Below are 24,163 nucleotides of genomic sequence, written 5' to 3'. Positions count from 1 at the left end.
TTACCCCCACCTCTGACCCTACTAAAACATTTAAACCCTGGAACCTGCAACAGCCAATCCTGTCCCTGTTCTACCCATGTCTCCGTAATAGCCACAACATCGAAGTCCCAGGTACCAACCCACGCTGCAAGTTCACCTGCGCGCTTTTATAGGGAAAAGACCTACCCAGCTGCCCCTCTGGTCTTCGTCACATCCCCCTGCTGCTCCCGCTCTTTCTGTGAAGAGAGAAAAAAAAACACAACTGCCCGCTACCGGTAAGTAATTTTAAAACAAAATCTCTCATCTTAGCTGTAGCCTTCCGGGTTCCTTTACACTCTGCTGCTGCTCGCACTCAAAATGACCGTTGGCGTCGACGGTTATTTGCAAATTTAGTTTGCAAATTGCAAATTTAGTTTGCAATTTGTTTTAGTGAAGAAATTTGAAGGACAAACATATCTAGTGACAGCACAGAAATTCACTGAAGGGAAACCCAATGCAATTGTATCAGGCTGAGTTTGAGCAAGGAGCCCTAGCGTGGAGATAAATCTTCAGTAAAGGTTGGTTGTTTGCAAGGATATTGCTGGGATAAAAGGAATAGTGTGAAATGGAATCCCTTTCTGATGTCTTCAATAAAACCTTTCCAACACTTCTTTTTGTGATGTGATAGAACTCATGTGTTCTTATTTAATAATGTATTATTTGTGTTCAAAATCCACTGTCAGTGTCTATGGGCAGAGACTGACCTCCATGGTTTAAATAGAAATAGGATCTACCAAGCCTGGTCTCATTCTGGGATCTTGAATGCTAACATCACCTGGGATCATATAACAACCCATCGACCAGTCCACCAACTTACACTTCTGCAACGTTATCCACTTCCACCCCGCTGTACGCTCCCCTCTACCTGCTTTTTCAGCATTAAACTAGATTTAATTTTGACATTCTCACCCTTATGAATCCTCCTTTGTTCTCAAAACCTCCAGCCTTCCCAAAGCTCATCTCCCCTTCGCCATTACCCACATTGTTGCAGACTGATACTGGTTTCATGTTCCCTTAACTCCTGCAGTTAAATAATGTGCATTTTCAATCTTCAGATCCCTTGCTAGCATTATACCGCTGCCAATTTTCCCAGTCTTACTTACCTTCCTTCACCCTTCGATCCCCTAACTCTGGCATTTTTTGTACATTCCTTTCTTCTTCACCCAAAACCTTCAACTATCTTGGCCTCATTTTATAAATGTCCACACTTACCTCTGAGCCAAGAGGCCTGGATTCAAGTCCGACTTATTCCAGCGGTGTGCTATAACAACTCTGAAGAGGGGTTGCTTTAAAAACAAAACCTATAAACTATGGGATGTCAGAATTGCTGGCAAAGCCCAGTACTAGTTGTGCATTTTGGGAAAGCAAATCTTAGCAGGACTTATACACTTAATGATAAGGTCCTAGGAAGTGTTGCTGGACAAAGAGACCTTGGAGTGCAGGTTCATAGCTCCTTGAGAGTGGAGTCACAGGTAGATAGGATAGTGAAGAAGGCGTTTGGTATGCTTTCCTTTATTGGTCAGAGTATTGAGTACAGGAGTTGGGAGGTCCTGTTACGGCTGTACAGGACATTGGTTAGGCCATTTTTGGAATATTGCATACAATTCTGGTCTCCTTCCTATCGGAAGAATGTTGTGAAACTTGAAAGGGTTCAGAAAAGATTTACAAGGATGTTGTCAGGATTGGAGGATTTGAACTATAGGGAGAGATTGAATAGGCTGGGGCTGTTTTCCCTGGAGGCTGAGGGGTGACCTTATTGAGGTTTACAAAATTATGAGGGGCATGGATAGGATAAATAGACAAAGTCTTTTCCCTGGGGTTGGGGAGTCCAGAACTAGAGGGCATAGGTTTAGGGTGAGAGGAGAAAGATATAAAAGAGTCCTAAGGGGCAACGTTTTCATGCAGAGGGTGGTGCATGTGTGGAATGGGCTGCCAGAGGAAGTGGTGGAGGCTAATAAAATTGCAACATTTAAAAGCCTTCTGGATGGGTATATGAATAGGAAGGATGTGGAGGGATATGGGCCGGGTGCTGGTCGGTGGGACTAGATTGGTTTGGGATATGGTTGGCATGGACCAGTTGGACCAAAGGGTCTGTGTCCATGTTGTACATGTCTATGACTCTATGTCCCTTGAACTGAGTTGCTTGTCAGACCATTTCAGAGACCAGGTAAAAGTCAATTAGATTGCCATGGGATCTAGACTCACATGAAGACAGGCTCATTAAAGATAGCTGATTTGAAAGACATTCTTGACATTCAACAGTGTTACAATCACTGAATTCCCCCACCATTAACATCCTGGGGGATTACCACTGACCAGAAACTCAGCTGGACTTACCAAATAAACAGAGTGATTCCAAGAGCAGATCAGAGTCTAGGAATACTGCAGCGAGTAACTCAACTTGTGATATCCCAAAGCCTGTTCACCATTACTAAAGCACAAGTCAGGAGTATGATGGAATACTCCCCACTTACCTGAATAGGTGCAACTCCAACAACACTCAAGAAGCTTGACACCATCCAGGACAAAGCAACCCACTTGGTTGGCACCACATCCACAAACATCCACTCCCTCCATCACTGATGCTCAGTAGCAGCAGTGTGTACTATCTGTAAGATGCACTCCAGCAATTCTCCAAAGATCCTCAGGCAGCACCTTCCAAACCCAAGACCACTTCCATCTAGAAGATCAAGAGCAGGTACATAGGAACACCATCATTTCAAGTTCCCCTCCAAGCCACTCACCACCCCAATTTGGAAATATATCCTCATTCCTTCACTGTTGCCAGATCAAAATCTTGGAATTGTGGGTCAACTTACAGCAGGTGAATTGCGCTGGTTCAGGAAGGCAGCTCAGCACCACTTTCTCAATGGCAACTAGAGGCGGCCAATAAATTCTGGGCCCAGCTATCGATGCCCACTTCCAACAACTGAATTTAAAAGAAAGTTTCCCAAGGGCAGTGGTGAAATTGATCGATTTTTTATGACAACCAGCAATCAAGTTCACAATCACTATTACTGAGATAGTCTTTCAATTGAAGGGTTGTTAATTGAATTTTAAATTTCACCACCTGCTGCTGTGAATCCATGTCCCAAAATGCTCACCTGAACTGGAGAATTGCTTACTCGATGACATTACCATTCCACCATCATCTCGTGCAATTCTCCTAATGCTTATGTTTCACCACAACTTTCAAAAATCATTTCCTTTCAACTAAGTTGCTGGTCACTGCCGTTGACTTCCCCTTCCCTGGTTCAATATTTCTATTCCTGTTCTTTCCTCTGCTACTGCCTGTAAAGTGATGGTGACAGTTTCAACCCCAACACACACACACATTCTGTGATTGTTTTATAACTCCCAGTAGTGGGGAGACTGTAAATGCAGCTTTTGTAGCTTCCAGCTGACTGGCTCAACCTTGAGGTCCTAAGAGATACCTTCACGGTGAGCAAGAAACTCACAGCCCCTTAGCCTCTATTTGTGTACTGCCTGATCCAAATGACCATTGTTTCAATTCTTTGCTTTCTTCAGTGTGTTGTAGTTGGCATGATCTATGACATTGCTCTTTGTGGGGAGGAATCTTGTCCCCTCCCTTATATCAGATTTCTGGGCATTAAATTGAGCTGGAGGCCAATCTGAAGAAAGGGGTTCATGTCCCATTGAAACCGCTAACCCCCCACCACCTCCTCTTCATTACGAGGAGTTGTGCTGCATATTATTTGTGAACCCTTCTGCTAATAGGTCAGTTTGTATTTGCTACCACCTCTTGCTGAAGCCCTTTGCCAATGAGGAGTGCAGGACCACAGCAAGCTGCACGTGATCAGCTTTCCATTGGTCCATGGTACTGTCCGTCAAGTGAAAAATGGGAGAGGATTGGTTGGGCTGGTGTAAGTGGGAATGCTCATGTGCATGGTGGGCGAAGGTGTAAGGCTCTGGGTAGAAAACATGAGGCACCTGGAACGCGAAATGTAACCATGATCCGACACATAGATTTGGTTCCTTCAACTTTAACGGCTTTGACTATTCCAACAGTTCAAATATTTGCATTTTGGAATTCAAAAAGGGGCCATATTTGCAGAGGACTGTTGAGGTTGGGTCATTAAGTATATTCAAAGTTGATATTGACAGATTTTTAATCAATAAGGTTTAGGGAGAAAAGGCAGGACAGTGGAGTTGAGGCTTATGACATCAGCTACAATATCAATGAATGGTGGAGCAGTGTCAATGGGCTGAATGGCCTCCCACTGCTCCTACATAGAGTGGTCTATTTAGGCCAATAAAATGTAGTTTTATAGAGATTCAGATATCATGTGTTGCAGTCATCTGTCAGGTTTGTAACATCTTTGTTATGGATCAAGACATTATTAACAAATTGAATTCCAAGAGAAAATCAAAGGACTCTGAAAGATTCCAATGGTAGAATCCTTTTCATTCCAGAAAAACTCGTCTCAATATTGAGCAACTCTCTGTCCCTATGACAATTGTCCATGTTCTCAGAAAGTTACAACTTAATATTGATGGCCCCTCAGCCACTAAGCAAAACCCCATTGGATTTTTTTCTGAGAACAATTCTGCAAAATGCCACAGAATGTTTAACTATGTGAAAGTCACTATCTAAATGAAGGTCATTTCTATAACATCAATATTCTCAGAATTCTCAACCCTCAACCCACCGATCATCCTCAATTTCGTCTATTTTTGAAGTATATGCAGATTTAAACTTGTGCTTTCTCTTACAGCATCTCAGAATTGATATAATTCCTTTTCCTGTAGATCTTTCAGGATATTTTTCCTTACTGCCCAATTACCACATGGACAGGAAATTGAAGGAGGCTTTCCCAAGAGAAAATTAGGGAAGACAGTTGGGTCCATACTGAGTCACAGTAGAGTCATAGAGTTATACAGGTAAAAAAGACCTCACGGTCCAACTCGTCCATGCTGACCAGATATCCTAAATAAATCTAGGCCCATTGCCCAGCATTTGGCCCATATCCCTCTAAATCCTTCCTATTCATGTATCCATCCAGATGTTTTTAAATGCTGTAATTGTACCAGCCTCCACCACTTCCTCTTGTATCTCATCCCATACACGTACCACCCTCTACGTGAAACAGTAGCTCCTTAGGTCTCTTTTATATCTTGCCCCTCTCACCTTAAACCTAAGTCCTCCAGTTTTAAACTCCTCCAACCCAGGAAAAGTCCTTGTCTATTTATCTTATCCATGCCCCTCTTGATTGTATTAACCTCTATAATGTCATCCCTCAGCCTCCGATGCTCCAGGGAAAACTGCCCCAGCCTAAGCAACCCCACCGCACCTTGGCCGAACACATTAACTCCCCCTCACACTCTGCCAAGGACATGCAGGTGCTGGGCCTCCTCCATCACCAAACTCTAACCACCCAACACCTGGAGGAAGAACACCTCATCTTCTGCCTTGGGACCCTCCAACCACACGGGATTAATATGGATTTCACCAGTTTCCTCACTTCCCTCCCCCCACAGATCCAGCCTTCTAACTCGGCGCCACCCACATGACCTGTCCTACCTGTCCATCGTCATTCCCACCCATCTGCTCCACCCTCCTCACCCACCTATCACCTTCACCCCCACCTTCACTTAACTATTGCACTCTCAGCTATCTTTCCCCCAGCCCCACCCTCTCCCATTTGTCCCTCAACCACCTCCCCAACCACTCCCCCCAACCCACCCACCCCAGCCCCCCAGCCACAAGCCTCATTCCTGAAGAAGGACCTGCTGTGTTTTTCCAGCACCACCCTCTCGATTCTGATCTCTAGCATCTGCGGTCCTCACTTTCTCTCAGCCTATTCAACCTCTCCCTGTAGCTCAAGCCCTCCAACCCTGGCAACAGCCTTGTAAATCTTTTCTGAGCCCTTTCAAATTCCACAACATTCTTCCGATAGCAGGGAGACCAGAATTGCACATAGTATTCCAAAGGTGGCCTAACCAATGTCCTGTACAGCTGCAACATGACCTCCCAACTCCTGTACTCAATGGTCTGACCAATAAAGGGAAACAAACTAAAAGCCTTCTTCACTATCTACTTGTGACTCCACTTTCAAGGAACTGTGAATCTGCACTTTGTTCAGCAACACTCCCCAGAAACTTACCATTAAGTGTATAAGTGCTGCACTGATTTGCCTTTCCAAAATGCAACACCTCACATTTATCTAAATTAAACTCCATCTGCCACTCCTCAGTCCATTGGCCCATCTGATCAATATCCTGTTGTACTCTGAGGTAACCTTCTTGGCTGAGTACTACACATCTAATTTTGGTGTCATCTGCAAACTTACTAACTATACCTCCTATGTTCACTTCCAAATCATTTATATAATGATGAAAAGCAGTGGACCCAGCGCCGATCGTTGTGGCACATCACTGGTCAAAGGCCTCCAGTCTGAAAAGCAATCCTCCACCACCACCTTCTGTCTTCTACCTTCCAGCCAGTTCTGTATCCAAATGGCTGGTTCTCCATGTGATCTAACCTTGCAAACCAGTACTTGATAAGCATATGGAGGTTTGCTGGCATTTCCTCAGCTAAGTTTTGCAACTTTGACAGGTTAATTAAAAATGAAGGTTGAAAGCCTCAGGGGTCCTGAGAGTGACTTGTGGTGTTACCTTTTCATCAAAAATGATTGGGAAGAGCTGTCTCACATCCTTTAAATCATTGCAAATTACAGGCAGTCGGACACGTCAATGTGCAGAAACAGTAACAACTTCCTGCTGGAAGTAGCCAGCAGGTCAGTCAGCGAACTGTGGAGAGAAGCAGTGAACAACATGTCAAGTCTGTGGCCTCCCATCAGGTCAGTGAGCAGTGTTCTATGCAGGCGTTTCATTAGAAGAACACGATCATTTGTAATTCCTTGAGTCTATTGCACTGCAAGCAGCCAGCAACAGCACACCGCTCGATCTTCTATTTAAAAATCCATCCAGCGTGGAACCACCTGCCCTATAATTAGGTTAGATTAATTACAGTGTGGAAACAGGCCCTTCGGCCCAACAAGTTCACACCAACCCTCCGAAGACCAACGCACCCAGACCTACGTTTACCCCTTCACCTATCACTACAGGCAATTTAGCATGGCCAATTCACCTGATCTGCATATTTTATGGACAGTGGGAGGAAACCGGAGCACCCGGAGGAAACCCACACAGACACGGGGAGAATGTGCAAACTCCACACAGACAGGAATTGAACCCGGGTCTCTGGCACTGCTAGGCAGTAGTGCTAACCACTGAGCCCACTGTGCCACCCATGAATTCATTGGAATTATAAAATCTTACAAAGCTGTAGCACTGAAGGAGGCTATGTGTCCCATCAGGTCTGTGCCGGATCCTTGAAAGAGAATTTAGTCCCTCACCACTGCCCCTAACCCTTCAACACATTACTAAATCAAAATCTCTTGATCTGCTCCTTAAATCTATTCATTCACTTTTTTAAAAAAAATGTTTATGGATTTATTTAAATGTCGAGGAAGCTGTAGCACAGAGGGATTAGGCCAATGTGCATAGGTCACCAAATAGCTAGACTCCTAGCTCAGCAAGTAACAGCAAAGGCAGTGGAATATTGAGCTTTATTTCAAAGGGAATGGAGCATTAGAAACAGAGAGGTCACATTAAAACTATATTAGGCACTAGTCAGATCACAGTTGGAATACTGTGAACAGTTTTAGTCCTGATCTAAGGAAGGATACACCAACAGTGGAGGCAGTCCGGAGAAGGTTCATTAGGCTAACATCAGGCATGGAGGGTCTTGTGTGGAGAGGTTGAGTTTGCAGTCATTAAATCTTGGAAGAATAGGGATGCAAACTTATTAAAATATATAAGATTCCGAGAGGACTTGACTGAGTAGATGTTAGTCAAGATGAGAGTGGTGCTGGAAAAGCACAGCAGGTCAGGCAGCATCCAAGGAGCAGGAAAATCGACGTTTCAGGTAAAAGCCCTTCATCAGGAATGGCTGAAATATTGATTTTCCTGCTCCTCAGATGCTGCGAAACCTGCTATGCTTTTCCAGCACCATTTTAATCTTGAATCTAGTCTCCAGCATCTGCAGTACCCACTTCTACCTGGGGTAGATAGAACATAGAATATAGAACATAGAACAGTACAGCACAGAACAGGCCCTTCAGCCCACGATGTTGTGCCGACCATTGATCCTCATGTACGCACCCTCAAATTTCTGTGACCATATGCATATCCAGCAGTCTCTTAAATGTCCCCAATGACCTTGCTTCCACAACTGCTGCTGGCAACGCATTCCATGCTCTCACAACTCTCTGTGTAAAGAACCCGCCTCTGACATCCCCTCTATACTTTCCTCCAACCAGCTTAAAACTATGACCCCTCGTGTTAGTCATTTCTGCCCTGGGAAATTGTCTCTGGCTATCGACTCTATCTATGCCTCTCATTATCTTGTATACCTCAATTAGGTCCCCTCTTCTCCTCCTTTTCTCCAATGAAAAAGTCTGAGCTCAGTCAACCTCTCTTCATAAGATAAGCCCTCCAGTCCAGGCAGCATCCTGGTAAAACTCCTCTGAACTCTCTCCAAAGCATTCACATCTTTCCTATAATAGGGCGACCAGAACTGGACGCAGTATTCCAAGTGCGGTCTAACCAAAAACCAGAGCTGCAACAAGATCTCATGACTCTTAAACTCAATCGCCCTGTTAATTAAAGCCAAAACACCATATGCTTTCTTAACAGCCCTGTCCACTTGGGTGGCCATTTTAAGGGATCTATGTACCTGCACACCAACATCCCTCTGTTCCTCCACACTGCCAAGAATCCTATCCTTAATCCTGTACTCAGCTTTCAAATACAACCTTCCAAAATGCATCACCTCGCATTTATCCAGGTTGAACTCCATCTGCCACCCCTCAGCCCATCTCTGCATCCTGTCAATGTCCCGCTGCAGCCTACAACAGCCCTCTATGCTGTCAACGACACCTCCAACCTTTATGTCGTCTGCAAACTTGCTAACCCATCCTTCAATCCCCTCATCCAAGTCATTAATAAAAATTACAAACAGTAGAGGCCCAAGGACAGAGCCCTGTGGAACACCACTCACCACTGACTTTCAGGCAGAATATTTTCCTTCTACTACCACTCGCTGTCTTCTGTTGGCCAGCCAATTCTGTATCTAGACAGCTAAGTTCCCCTGTATCCCATTCTTCCTGACCTTCTGAATGAGCCTACCATGGGGAACCTTATCAAATGCCTTGCTGAAGTCCATATACATCACATCCACAGCTCGACCCTCATCAACGTTTCTAGTCACATCCTCAAAGAACTCGATAAGGTTTGTGAGGCATGACCTGCCCCTCACAAAGCCGTGTTGACTGCATTTAATAAAGCCATGCTCTTCCAGATGGTCATAAATCCTATCCCTCAGAATCCTTTCTAACACCTTGCAGACGACAGACGAGAGACTTACTGGTCTGTAATTGCCGGGGAGTTCCCTATTTCCTTTCTTGAGGAGAGGAATTACATTTGCCTCTCTCCAGTCCTCAGGTACGACTCCAGTGGAGAGCGAGGATGCAAAGATCTTCGCAAGTGGTGAAGCAATTGCATTTCTCGTTTCCCAAAGCAGCCGAGGACAAATCTGGTCCGGGCCTGGCGACTTGTCAATCTTAATGTTTGACAAAATTTTCAGCACATCAGCTTCCTCTATCTCTATCCATTTCAGCATGCACACTTGCTCTTCAAAGGTTTCATTCACTACAAAGTTTGTTTCTTTCATAAAGACAGAAGCAAAATACTCATTTAGGGCTTCCCCTACCTCCTCAGACTCCACACACAAGTTCCCTATGCTATCCCTGATCGGGCCTACTCTTTCTTTGACCATTCTCTTATTCCTCACATAAGTGTAAAATGCCTTTGTGTTCTCCCTAATCTGTTCTGCCAAGCCTTTCTCGTGCCCCCTCCTGGCTCTCCTCAGACCATTTTTAAGCTCCTTCCTTGCCTGCCTGTAATCCTGTAGAGCTGAGCTTGACCCTAGCTTCCTCCACCTTATGTAAGCTACCTTTTTCCTTTTGACGAGAAGCTCCACCGCTCTCGTCATCCAAGGTTCCTTTATCTGACCCCTTCTTGCCTGTCTCAGAGGGACATATTTATTCATCACTTGCAACAACTGTTCCTTAAACAGTCTCCACATGTCTATAGTGCCTTTACCATGGAACAATTGCTCCCAATCCATGCTTCCTAACTCATGTCTAATCGCATCATAGTTTCCTCTTCCCCAATTAAATATCCTCCCATTTTGACTAATCCTCTCCTTCTCCATAGCTATGTAGAATGTGAGGCAGTTGTCATCACTCACTTTGGGAGAGTCAATGACTAGACAGCATGAACTCCGGACAAGGAGTCATGCATTTAAGATAGAGATGAGGAGGAATTTCTTCTCTTGGAAGCTGGTGGATCTGTGGAATTCTCTGCCAGAGAGGGATGCAAAGGTTGGGTCATTCAGTCAAGACTGAGACAGATTTGTAATCTGTAAGGAAATCAAGGGCTATGGTGAAAAAGGCAGGGAAATGGAGTTGAGGATTATCAGATCAGCCATGATCTCATTGAATGTCATGGCAGACTCGACGGCCTGAATGGTCTACCTCCTCAGTCTAATGGAATACTCATTAATACTCATTTCATACAGAGAGTTCCAGACCCCAGCAGCTCCCTGAATTAGAACCAGTCAAAGCACCATGGGAGCTGGGTGAAACAAAGCTGGGCCTGGATTGATTTATTGTTGTCACATGTACAGAGTTACAGTGAAAAGTGTTGTTTTGCGTACTGTACAGGCAGTTCATACCAAACAAAGTGCATCAGGGTAGCAGGACAGAGTGCAGAATACAGTGTTATAGCTGCAGAGAAGGTGCAGAGAGAGAGAGATCAGAGTCAACATTTGAGAAGTCCCTTCAAGTGTTTGACAACAGTGGGGAAGAAGCTGCTCTTGAATTTATTTGTACATGTATACAAACTTTTATATCTTTTGCTTGACAGAAGAGGGTGGAAGAGAGTAGAACTGGGGTGGGAGGGGGGTCTTTGATTATCTTGGTTGCTTTCCCAATGCAGGAGGAAGTATAGACAGAGTCAATGGAAGGAAAGCTGGTTTGTGTGATGGACTGGGCTGTGTTCACGATTCTCTGTAGTTTCTTGTGGTCTTGGGAAGAACAGTTGCAAAACCCTGCTGTGATACACCCAGATAGGATGCTTTCTATGGTACATCTATCAAAATTGTTCGGAGTCTTTGTGGACCTGTTGAGTTTTATATTAATCAATACTACACTTTGAGTGAAGAATTCGTCCTGGCATGAGACCTGAACAGCTTAGTTTTAATTTTAATCTTGTGCCCTTTGTTCTTGACTCTGAAATACAAATGTATTCTATGCAACCATGTTTGCACAATTTCACTCACTTTGTATTATTCTGCTGAACCGTTGCTGCATCTTTTCAAAGCCAGTATATCCTTTCCGAGGTAAATAAAATATGCCAAAGGCTGCCTGGCCTTAGCTTTGTACAGCTCGAGCATAGCTGTCACCTCTTTGTAATTCAGCCCCTTGTCATAAGCATGAACGTTCGATTCCTCTTTTGAATTATTTCTGTACCTGTACTTGGTTTTAGATGATTATTGTACATGGACCCCTTGATTTCTGTTTCTCCACAGCTGCAATCTTCTCATGTTTTCGAAAGTATTCCCACTTATTCTCCTTCATCTCATGTTTCTCCATACTGAACTTTGTCTGCTACATTTTGTTCATTGTTATCAATATCCTTTTAAAGCCTTCTACTCCTAATTTCACCAAGCCTTGTCCATTTGGTACAATTACCAGACTTGTTTTATAATACTCTAGTCCCTACTTTTAGGTCTCTACATTAACAGGAAGCCTTGCACGCGAAGAGGCTTGTGGTAAATTGGGAAGTGCACTGTGAGTGATATTCCTCTCAATTGACTTCACAGTAGATCGACTCCGATTTCTCACACATTATACAAAGGGAGCTGATGGGGGCGTGAAGTCACCACAAACTTTGGCTCTCAATTCTTTTTCTCTCTGACCTCGACTCACTTACTCAATGACTCCCTAATTCCTGTCCTTCAGAGTGTTTTCTCTCGGTGTGTGACGAGAGGTGTGTATGGAGACTTTTACCATTCATTATTTTCGACCAAAAAAACCATAGGAAGTGGGAGCAGAAGTAGATGCTTCGGCCCATCGAGTCTGTTCCGCCATTCAATGAGATCATGACTGATCTCATGATCCTCAACTCCACATTCCTCCTTTTCCCCAGGTCCCTTGATCCCCTTACTGATTAGCAATCGATTGCCCTCAGCTTTGAGTATGATTAATGACCCAGCCTCAACGGCCCTCTGCAGGAAAGAATTCCACAGATTCACGATCCTCTTATAAGGAGAAATGTCTTCAGCCAGAGAGCAGTAAATCTGTTGAATTTATTGCCACAGAAGGCTGTGAGGGCAGGTCATTGAGTGTATTTAAGACAGAGATAGATAGGTTCTTGAGTATCAAGGGGATCAAGGGTTACAGGGAAAAAATGGGAGAATGGGGTTGAGAAACTTATCAGCCATGATTGAATGGCAGAGCAGACTCAATGGGCTGAATGGCCTAATTTCTGCTCCTATATCTTATGTTCTTATGGTCTCTTAGAGAAGAAATTCTTCCTCCTCTCAGTCTTAACCTCTTTACTGTCAGATCATGCCACCTTGTCATAGATTCCCCCTCAAGAGGGAAAGATCTTTTGGCATCTGTCAGGCTTCCAAAGATTTTCAAGTGTTTCACTAAGGTCACCCCCTCATTCTTCTTAACTTTAAAGAGTATAGACCCGATCTATTCAATATTTTCTTGTAAGAAAAACTCTAATCTAACCCTAACTCTAACTGTAACCCTAATCCTAACCATAGCTTGAACCGTAACCCTAACACTAACTATAACCCTAATCCTAACCATAACCCTTACTGGAACACTAACTCTGATCATAACCCAAATCCTACCCATAATCCTAACGCTAACTGTAACCTAACTCTAACCACAACCCTATCCTAACCGTAACCCTAATCCTAACCATAACCCTAACCCTAACCGTAATGCTGACCATAACCGTAACCCTAACCCTAACCATAACCATAAGCCTAATCCTATCCCTTTCTCTATACCTACATCAACCTAATGAACTTTCTCTGACAACAGTATATCTTTCTTTAAGTCAGGAGATGTAACATATACAGCCTCACAGCATTGTCCTGCTTTCCACACCAACGAGAATGTGAGAGGACCCTTTTGGTCATTAGAGGTAAAATGCATTCATTGCCGATTTTCTTCTACTTCCTAAATAAACATGCAAAGAAATTTAGGAAAGCACACATGATTGTTTTCCAAAATTACTCACAGTAGCTTCTTAGGGACTGGCTTTTCATTCTTGGGCAATTAGCAAACCTAGTGGAAGTGTCAGCCTAGGTTACATAGGCAGGAATGGGTACTGCAGATGCTGGAGATTAGTGTCAAGATTAGAGTGGTGCTGGAAAAGCACAGCCGGTCAGGCAGCATCCAAGGAGCAAGAAAATCGATGTTTCAGGCAAAAGCCCTTCATCAGGAATGGCTTTTCCCCAAAATGTCAATTTTCCTGTTCCTCCAATGCTGCCTCAACTGCTGTTTTTCGGCACCACTCTAATCTTGAGCCTAGGATACATGCTCAAGACTGTAGGAAGGTACATTCACCTATGACCTTGCAGTTAAGAATGCTACAGTCTGATTGAGAATTCATAGCAACACCCCCTAAGCATGTGGTCTGGCCCATTGAAGGCATGTTCTATTTATAACTTCAAACATGGACTGAACTTGGATATTCCTTTTACAGATCTATATTTTGTTTTTAAAGAAGAACACTGAAAAGAATGTTTAAAATGGCTACTAAGGTCAGTTGGCTGTGGCTCTTTCTATGTCAAATGTTAGTTTCAGTCTTGAGGAGAGAAAAGAAAAGTTAATTCTGTTTTCTGAAGGAGAGTGAAGATGAAGAGGTGATCTAATAGACATCATCAGGACGACTGGAGGTTTCGATCGAGAAATACTGGTGAATAGGTCAATAATCAGAGGCCATAGATTTACAATCATTGTCAAAGAAAGAAGATGAGAAGAAATGTCTTCACTCAAAGAATTGTTTGGATCCAGAATATTCTGCTGGAAAAGGTGACAGAAGCTGAATCTAGCAATTAATGTTAAATTGCTTAGAGGGTTGGACAAGGGCTTGAGAACTTGTATTTAGAATGTGGGAGTAAGTACAAATGGTGTGCAAAGTGGTGGCACAGCCACAATCTGCAAAATGACCTCCTTCTGTGCTTTGACTATTCATTATTCTAAACTGCGTTTGATTTAATGAGAAGCCCCACCTAGATTATAATTGCAGGGCATTTAGAAGGGTCTTGCTGATAGTGAGTTTCTCCTTGAATTCAGCAGGCTAGCATCGCTTGTCCTTCATTTTCACAGCATCATTGCCCAGGAGGTTCCTGAGCATTCAATCTCTAATCAGCCAGCTGCACAACTTATTTTAAATTGTTGATTTTTCCCTCATTTGATATTCGCGTACCATTAGACTGGTTATCTCCTAAAAACATCATCGGTCAAATGAAAAAGGAGATCCCAATCAAATTTCAAAGGGACGGGAAGGGACCTTGGTCTAAAAGTGTAATGTAAAAATTATTTTATAATATTTCCTCTGCATTTCCAAAAATTGTAGAGTTCCTACAGAGTCCTAGAGGGCTTACAGTTTTTCACAAAATTTGAATGTGAACAAAATGTAACCACCTCTTAAACTGGGGATTGCATTTCACAGAATCTGCTGCAGTTAATTTATTGATTAAATCAGCTCTCCGATCATTAATCCTCTGGGATAAAGCTCATTAAACATCAACTGCAGGTGACCATAGCCGAATGTGAAACCATAAATTCCAAAGGGTAACAGATACCAGCTGCTGATTTAGCCTAATCTCCGAGTCCCGGTGATGGGTCACTTTAAATCCCAGTTCAGTGATCTATGATCTTGTCTGAATTCTGAGATTAGATTGGCAATTTGCAACGAATTGGACCATGATCATTTGTCTCTATGCAATTATCTAACCGACCATCAAACTTATTCACAGTTGCTGAATGCTACCTGCAAAGGTCTGAAATTGTTAATTTGGAACAACATGGGCTGATGCTTCAGTTAGGCAAGTTTGCATCATATTTGCGAAAATCATTGACAAAGCAGTTAGTCTGATCTAAAATAAAGAACTGAGGAGGCTAGAGATCTGAAACAATAACAGAAAGTGCTGGAGAAACTCAGCAGGTCTGGCATCATCTGTGGGGAGAAAACAGCGTCAGCGTTTCAAGTCCTTCATCAAAACTGTCATCAGCTGTTCTGGTGAAGAGTTACCAGACTCATAACATCAACTCACCACAGATGCTGCCAGACGTGCTGAGTTTCTTCTACAATTTGTCTAATCATTGTGGTCAATACCTTTTTGTATTCTTGATTCTTTGATTGTGTGTGAGCATCCCTGTTAATACCAGCACTTGTTTCCTAACCTTTGTTGGTCTTGAATTGAGGGGTATGCTGGGCTGGGGGCCAATCACAGTGTTGCAGGTCTGGAATCACATGTACGCCACACAAATTAAGCCCGGCAAAGTTTCTAAAGTATTTCACCACTATCAATGATCATTTCATGATTACCGTTACTGAGATATCCAGAAAATTCAGATTTATTAATTGAAATTAAATCCCTAAAATGGGATTTGAACTCATATCTCAGACTATTAGCCCGGGCATCCTGATTACCAATATCACAATATCACCTTCTCCCCATCTCTTGTAACTGCTTCGACTCATTTCCTTCCCCAATTATCCTTCACCTCCAGTCAGATACTGCCAGCCTATCAAAATTTATTGACGTTTAAAAATATTTATTGTAAGTGCTACGTTGGATTTCATAACTTGTGTCCATGCCAAAGATTTGTAGCCTGAAAGACTTTCACAGAATAGTGTAATCACTGCCTAAGCCGTCATCATTTATCAGTGCATGGCACTGTGTAATGTATGTAAAATGTTGTGGCACAGAATGCAGCACTTACAAAAGCAGATGAATGCTAATAAGAATTTTAATTGTATAATGTAATTTGTTCAGAATGTACTGTGATAGAATCAGAGATTAATTAATAAGATTCACTAAGATCTCACTACAAAAAGTAAAGTCATATGTTTTTGGGTCTTGTTTAATACCAGCAGGGAGCTTCTTAATTCCTTCTGAACAACTGGAAGAAATTTTGGGAAAAATAGAAAGGTCAAGAATATTCCGTATAAATAGTAAAGAATAGGTTTTTTTTTGTTTCTTCTGTTACATCTTAGTTTGCTTTGATATATACATATTTACTTCATATGACAACAGTTTAACTGAATGAAAGCAAAATACTGCAGATTCTAGAAATTTCAAAATGTGGGAGATGCTGGAAAAAGAGGGAGAAAAAAGATAAATGTAATAAATCAAATCAGACCCTTCTTCAGAATCAAAGAATGGAGAAATAGGATGGATTGTTGTTTGAAAGGGGGGGGAGAGGTAGATAAAACAAAAGGCAAGGTTTGAGCTAGGTAGATGTGACAGATTTAAATAATAAAGATATAATGGAACAAGAGCCAAAGGGGATGAATTGTATTGTTTGTTGTGAAGAATAAAAGCATGGGGCAAGAGTAAGTGTTAATGGCAGAGTAATGGACGTTTCTGTCTGCAAGCAAAAACATAAAAGCAAGATACCAAGTGACATTTGACATTGTTAGCACTCTAGAAGCAAAATAATATCAAAATAGGTCCACTTAGTCTGCAACCATGGCCCCAAACTTCGAGTTGTTTGTTTTATTTTAATTCACCATCTTGCTCTTTCACTCACCTTGTTGTCCTCAGCTTGTGATGATGTTCCAGTGAGACATGTTGCAGTCTGCCCAACTCTACACTGAATTCGCTAACCTTAGACTATGAATTCTAATCTGAATGTATAGGGAAGAATAACAAGGTCATGTTGAAATCTTCAGTGTTTCCTTTTGTTTTAGCATTTTTGGTTTGGAGCTATGAGCTGAGAACAGAGGATAACCTTTGAAATGTGAACAGCAGCTTGTTTTTAAAAAGAGGAGAACAAACAAATTAATATTTGTTTATGAGGCTAGGTCTGGGAGTTAATTATAGGTTGATTCTTGTTCGAAGTATTTTAGAAATGTATCGATCCAAGTGAGGCATTATTCTGAAACAGGTGGCAGATGCTGAATGGGGATAATATAGGGTGACAACCAGTCAAACAAAGAGAAGCCAAAGTTACTGAACTGATTTTGAACTGCATTCCAATCAGAAGGATTGTGGTCGTCAAAGCTACAGCATGGAAGTTTGATTACTCCCTGGTGATCTAGGGTTACAGAGAGACCTTGGTCAATTGGGTCAATGGGCTGAAGTTTAATTTGGATAAATACGAGGTATTGCATTTTTATAAAACAAAGACAAGACTTATACAATGAAAAGTAGGGCTGTGTTGTGCAGTGTTATAGAACAAAGAGACCAAGGAGTTCAGGCACATAATTCTTTGAAGTCTTTATCATGTAGTTGTTAAGAAGGCATTTGGCGTGCTTGTCTTCATTGCTCAGACCATTGAGTAGAGGAGTTGGGACATCACATTGAGAGTGTATAGGACATTGGTGAGGCTTCTTCTGGAATACTGTATGCAGTTCTGGTTATCCTGTTACAGGAAGGATATTATTAAGCTGGAGAGGGTTCAGAAGAGAGTTACCAGGATGGTGCCAGGAATGAAGGATATTTTTATAAGGAGAGAAGGCTGGATTTGTTTTCACTGGAGCATAGGAGGTTGAAGGGTGACCTTTATAGAGGTTTATAAAATCATGAGGGACAATGATATGGTGAATGGCAAGTATCTTTTCCCTCGGGTGGGAGATTTCAAGACAAGAGGGCATATTTTGAAAGTGAGAGAAGAAAGATTTATAAAGTACATTGGGACAATTTTTTACACAGAGAGGGGTTCATGTGTGGAATTAACTTTCAGAGGAAGTGATGGATGCAGGTACACTTACAACATTTAAAATACATTTAAATATGTACATAAATAATAAATGTTCGGACGGATATAGGCCAAGTGCAGACAGGTGGGACAAGTTTACTTTGGAATTATGGTCGGCATGGACTGGTTGGACCAAAAGGGTCTGTTTCCATGCTGTATGACTCTATGACTATGACTCTATGGTTATCCTCCCATTATTGTCTGACTGCAAGTTCCGATAATAGAATCTGAGCGATAAAAATTAAATGAATATTCCTCAGAGTCTACTGGAAGCTATCTTCATGCACCAATGCTTTCAGAAACCAAGCAAAATACAAACCCATGCACCTACGAAATTATGAATCACAAAGACTACACGAGTGATATGGCCAGTTACATTTTTTTTATTTTGACTTATCCCTTAACTGTTTCTCTGTCTGTCTATGTATGCATGAGGACGTAATCAAAGAAGATTTGTTTTAAATCATAGTAATTAAATAGATTCAAAAACATACATTGCTGGAAAAACTCAGCAGGTCTGACAGTATCTGTGGAGAGAAAGCAGAGTTAATGTTCAAGTCCAGTCACCCTTCTTCACAAGCCTTCTTATCTTTTGGTCCTGATTACTGTAAAAGCCTGGTGAGGAACCATTGAGGTCAATTTTGAAGGTCTTTGGAGATTTTAATTTGACTGTTTTACCTATACAAAGGTACGGAGATTGATTTGAGCTGGTTGTCTTCATGTCATAGCAATAATTAAGAAGATCTATGGGACTTTTGCCTTAACCAGTCAAGGCATAGATGATAAGAGCAGGGAGATCATTTTGGAACTGTACAAAACTCTAGCTCAGCTACAGCTGGAATAGTGTGCACAGTTCTGGTCATCACATTACAGGGAGGATGTGATTGCACTGGAGGGGGTGCAGAGGAGATTCACCAGGATGGTGTCTGGCATGGAGCACCTTAATGATGAAGATAAGCTCAGGTTGTTTCCTTACAGCAGAGAAGGGGACCTGACAGAGGTCTCAAAGACTATGAGGGGCACGGACAAGGTGGAGAGAAAGCAATTGTTTTCCTTAGTCAAAGGGTTAATAACAAAGCAGCAGAATCTTAATGTGAAAGGCAGGAAGTTTAGAGGGGATTTGAGGAAAAAAATATATCACCCACAGGATGGTGAGGGTCTGGAATGCATAGTGGGTAACCTCACAACCTGTAAAATAATACTTGGACCCAAGCACTTGAGATGTCTTAACATTCAAGCGTATAGGCCTATTGTGGGAAAATGGGACTAATGGAACAGTTTTTGTTGGACATCTTCTGCACTGTTTGCTTCCACGATTCTATGAACATTGAGTGTTCAAGTCCAGGACTCAAAGTTATCAACCCCAGTGCAGAGCAGAGAGAAAGCTGCACTGTCTGCGGTGGCAATTTTCAGAGGAGACATTTAATTGAAGCTCTCTCCTCCCACTCAACAGAAGCTCTCAAAATGTTTTCTACAGGGCCCTAACTGCAAACCTAACCCTATTTCTATTGCGAGTGGTCCGTGAGCTGCTCCAAAGTGCAAAGCTTCAAAGTGACAGCTCAGCCTTTGGCCAACTGAGCCTCAGAATCCACAATGACCCGTGATTAAGGTCATTGCTTACTGGGCAGGAGTGAGCACAGCTTTGGACTCTTGGACATCCTCAAAAACTGGCAAAGTATCTCCAGTAGCATCTTTCCAAGGCCTTCCAGTTCTTGGTGATAGAAACAGCTGTCCAATAGTAATGACTTCTCCCAAGAGCAATGAGGCTTGAGTCACTGAAAAGCCTATTCCTCTGGGCAGGTGTGTGCTCCTGACATCAGTCTCCTGAAGCAGCTGCCCTACCCAGAATACAGTCACGGCAGGAAGGCCTCAGGAGGACAACTGTAGGGATGTCCTCACAGGATCCCTGAAGAGGTCAAATACATCCCGCTGACTCAAGGGCTTGGGACTGACCAAAATAGAGATATTTCTTTCAGGAAGTCTTCAAACACATTGAGAGATTTCACTGAGAAGGCACATAGGCCAAGCCAAGGCTTGGTTACAGTGCGCAAACTTCCACATCTACCCAACCCTTCAAGCACCAGTTACCCCACATGCAGCACAGAGTGCAAGGGTCTCCTAAACATAGAAACACAAAATAAAGATATCATGGTTGCAAGAGGTCAGCTCGCCGGACCTTCTATAATATGAATTCATTGATTGGGGCTGTTAATCTGGTCCAATCAGAGACCTCCGGCTGACATAAAAGTATAAATGTCAGAGATACTGCCAGTCTCGTGTCTGACTCAGAAAGAGGCAATGCTATAGTTAAAAACTATGCATTTGTGATGGAATACCGGCCTATCAAGTGTTATTTCAATAGGAACAGGTGTTGTCCATGTTACCACTCAAGCATACTTTGCCATTTAATATTGTGATATTATGGACTTGAGAACTTTAATTAGTATTCATGGACTGCATGAATTAACAAAGAAAAGCAAACTGTCACACACAGCAATAACTCTAACTGGAATAAACTATTATTCCAGAATATAGTCGGTTCCAAGAGACTCAAACAATTAGCCATGTCTTGATGAGATTCCATAGACAAAATCGCTTTGACACCTGCCTGAAAACTGGACACTTTATGGCCACGGAGGAAAAGAATTGGTCTGCAAAAGAATTTAAGGAGTTAACCATAGAATAGCTGAAGTAATTTGTATGATAGGACTTCTTAAAACTTCAGAAAAGATTTACAAGGATGTTGCCAGGCTTGGAGAGTTTGAGCTATAGGGAGAGGTTGAATAGGCTGGGACTGTTTTCCCCTGGACCGCAGAGGCTGAGGGGTGACTTCATAGAGGTTGATAAAATCAGGAGGGGCACGGATTGGATAAATAGACAAAGTCTCTTCCCTGGGGTGGGAGAGTCCAGAACTAGTGGTCATAGGTTTAGGGTGAGAGGGGATAAAGGGACCTAAGGGGCAACTCTTTCACACAGAGGGTGGTACGTGTATGAAATGAGCTGCCAGAGGAAGTGGTGGAGGCTGGTGCAATTGCAGCATTTAAAAAGCATCTTGATAGGTATATGGGAGTTTTGAGAAGATTTGTAGCCCAGGTTGAGGTTCTGGATGTAGGCTTACACACTGAGCTGGAAGGTTCGTTTTCAGATGTTTCGTCACCATACTAGGTAACATCTCCAGTGAGCCTCCGGATGAAGCACTGGAGGTGTGGCCCACTTTTTAATTATGTGTTTATGTTTTCTTGGGTTGGTGATGTCATTTCCTATGGTGATGTCATTTCCTGTTCTTTTTCTCAGGGGATGATAATGGGATCTAAGTCAATGTGTTTGTTGATAGAGTTCCAGTTGGAATGCCAGGCTTCTTGGAATTCTCATGTGTATCTCTGTTTGACTTGTCCAAGGATGGATGTGCAGTCCCAGGCTAGCTACCAGGATACATGAACATCAACGAGCCACAAAAGGACATGACCCACTCTCACTAGTATCCTTCCATACAGATGAGGAAGGACACCACTTCACCTGAAACAACGCATCCATCCTAGGACAAGCCAAACAGAGCCATGCATGAGAATTCCTACAAGCATGGCATTCCAATGAACTCTAACAACAAACACACTAATTTGGATCCCATTTACCACCCCCTGAGAAAAAGAGCAGGAAATGACATCACCAACCCCAGGGAACTTAAACACATAAATAGAAAGCGGGCCACGCCACCAGTGCTTCATCCGGAGGCTCACTGATGGTGTTAGGCGGAAGTGGGTACTGCAGATTCTGGAGATTGGAGTCAAGATTAGAGTGGTGCTGGAAAAGCACAGCAGGTCAGGCAGCATCCGAGGAGCAGGAAAATAGATGTTTCAGGCAAAAGCCCTTCATCAGGAATCATCAGGTCTCAGTGATGATGTTACCGAACCAGAGGACACAGCTTAAAAATACGGGGTAGACTATTTAGGACAGAGATGAGGAGAAACTTCTTCACCCAGAGAGTGGTGGCTGTGTGGAATGCTCTGCCCCAGAAGGCAGTGGAGGCCCAGTCTCTGGATTCATTTAAGAAAGAGTTGGACAGAGCTCTCAAGGATACTGGAATCAAGGGTTATGGAGATAAGGCAGGAACAGGATACTGATTAAGGATGATCAGCCATGATCATATTGAATGGTGGTGCAGGCTCGAAGGGCAGAATGGCCTACTCCTGCACCTATTGTCTATTGTCTATTGTCTTTGGTGACAAAACGTCTGAAAATGAACCTTCCAGCTCAGTGAGAAAACCTACATCCAGAATGGGTATATGAATAGGAAGGGTTTGGAGGGATATGGGCCAGTGCTGACAAGCAGGACGAGATTAGGTTGGGATATCTTGTCGGCATGGATGCATTGGATTGAAGGATCTATTTCTGTGCTGTACATCTCTATGTCGATATGACTCTATCAATATATCACCTCAGAGACAGAAGGGTGAATATCTGTATAAGAATCGAACACCATTACAACTCAACAGCAGAACTTCACAGAACAACATACGCAAGGATCAAACCCTGGAGATTCCTCCCAGCGACAGATCACTGTTGATTGAAGCCTGGCCAGATTTCGCCATTAACTGGGTAATAACTGGGTCGCAGTTTATACTTGCTTACTTGAGGGGTTTTATATGAATAAAGTTTGAATTGTTGTTTCAGTATTGATTGTTTGTGTTATTTCTTAATAAGTAGCTAAATTAAAGGTAACTTGTGGTGATTTTGCCAATCATCTAATTCATAAAGTAAAACAAATAGTGGTGCATGCTGGAAATCCAAAATAATAACAAAATGGTGGAGAAACCCAGGAGATCTGGCAGCATCTTTGAAGAGAAAGCAGTCTATGCTCCTTCAGAATGGCTGTCACCAGACTTGACATGTTAATTCTGCTTTCTCTGTCCACAAATACTGTCAGAGCTGGTGATTTTCTCCGACAATTTCTGTTTTTGATCCAAATCAGTTTCTCCCCATTGATCCTTGTCGGCCTAAGAATTAAATGTGCATCTTTCTTGGAAGTCTTTGATGTCTTGGCCTCAACCACTTTCTGCGGCAGAAGATTCCACAGGCTCGCTACTCTCTGAGGAAAAAGACATTTCTCCTCAGCTCAGTCCTAAAATGGGCTACCCCATCTCCTCAGACTGTGACCCCTGGTTCTGAACTCCCCATTCATCGGGAAGATCCTTCCTGCATCCACCCTGACTAGCCCCTGTATTAGTTTCTAATGAGATGCCCCCTCATTCTTCTACACTCCTGTGGATATAGCCCTGATAGATGCAATCTCACCCTCTTTATCCAGCGTGCTGTCCCAGGAATCAGTTTGCTAAACCTTCCTTGCGCTCCCTCAATAATCAGAACACATTTCCTCAGATAAGGTGAGCACTGGGGCGGCACAGTGGCTCAGTGATTAGCATTGTTGCCTCACAGCGCAAGGGACCCAGGTTCGATTCCACCTCGGTGACTGTTTGTGGAGATTGCTCGTTCTCCTGCGTGGGTTTGCTCTGGGTTTTTCCCACAGTCGAAAGGTGTGCAGGTCAAGTGAATTGGCCATAGTGTTAGGTGCATTAATCGGGGTAAATATAGGGTAGGGTAATGCGTCCGGGTGTGTTACTCTTTGGAGGGTTGGTGTGTGGACTTGTTGGGCTGAATGGCCTGTTTCCACACTGTAGGGAACCTAATCTAAAAAAAAATGCACACCACTGCAAACATCTCTAAATCAGTGGAAGCAAATCACCGAGTTCTCCGAGATTCCCCCAGGCCATGAAAGTGAAAATGCATGTCGCTGGTCTGTAAAATGATGGCTGAAGCCATTTGAGAGCAGAAGCCAAAACTTTTATCCTTAACAGTCTGATTACTGTTTGCATGGTATGGGTTGTCACAATCATGAGCAACAACCATGTCAATTTATTAGCAAGTTATTTATAGATTTTGTTCAATTAATAGCCACAAGGTAAGTGCTAGTTCCTCAGAAGAATATTATTGTGTTGATTTTATGCCACATTAGAATGTGTCAAATAAATGCATTCTCTTGT

This window comes from Chiloscyllium plagiosum, unplaced genomic scaffold (genome assembly GCF_037043375.1).
Source record: "Chiloscyllium plagiosum isolate Xiang-an unplaced genomic scaffold, Cpla_swu_hap1 HiC_scaffold_4, whole genome shotgun sequence".
NCBI classification, from domain to species: domain Eukaryota; kingdom Metazoa; phylum Chordata; class Chondrichthyes; order Orectolobiformes; family Hemiscylliidae; genus Chiloscyllium; species Chiloscyllium plagiosum.
This window is presented reverse-complemented; position numbering follows the sequence as displayed.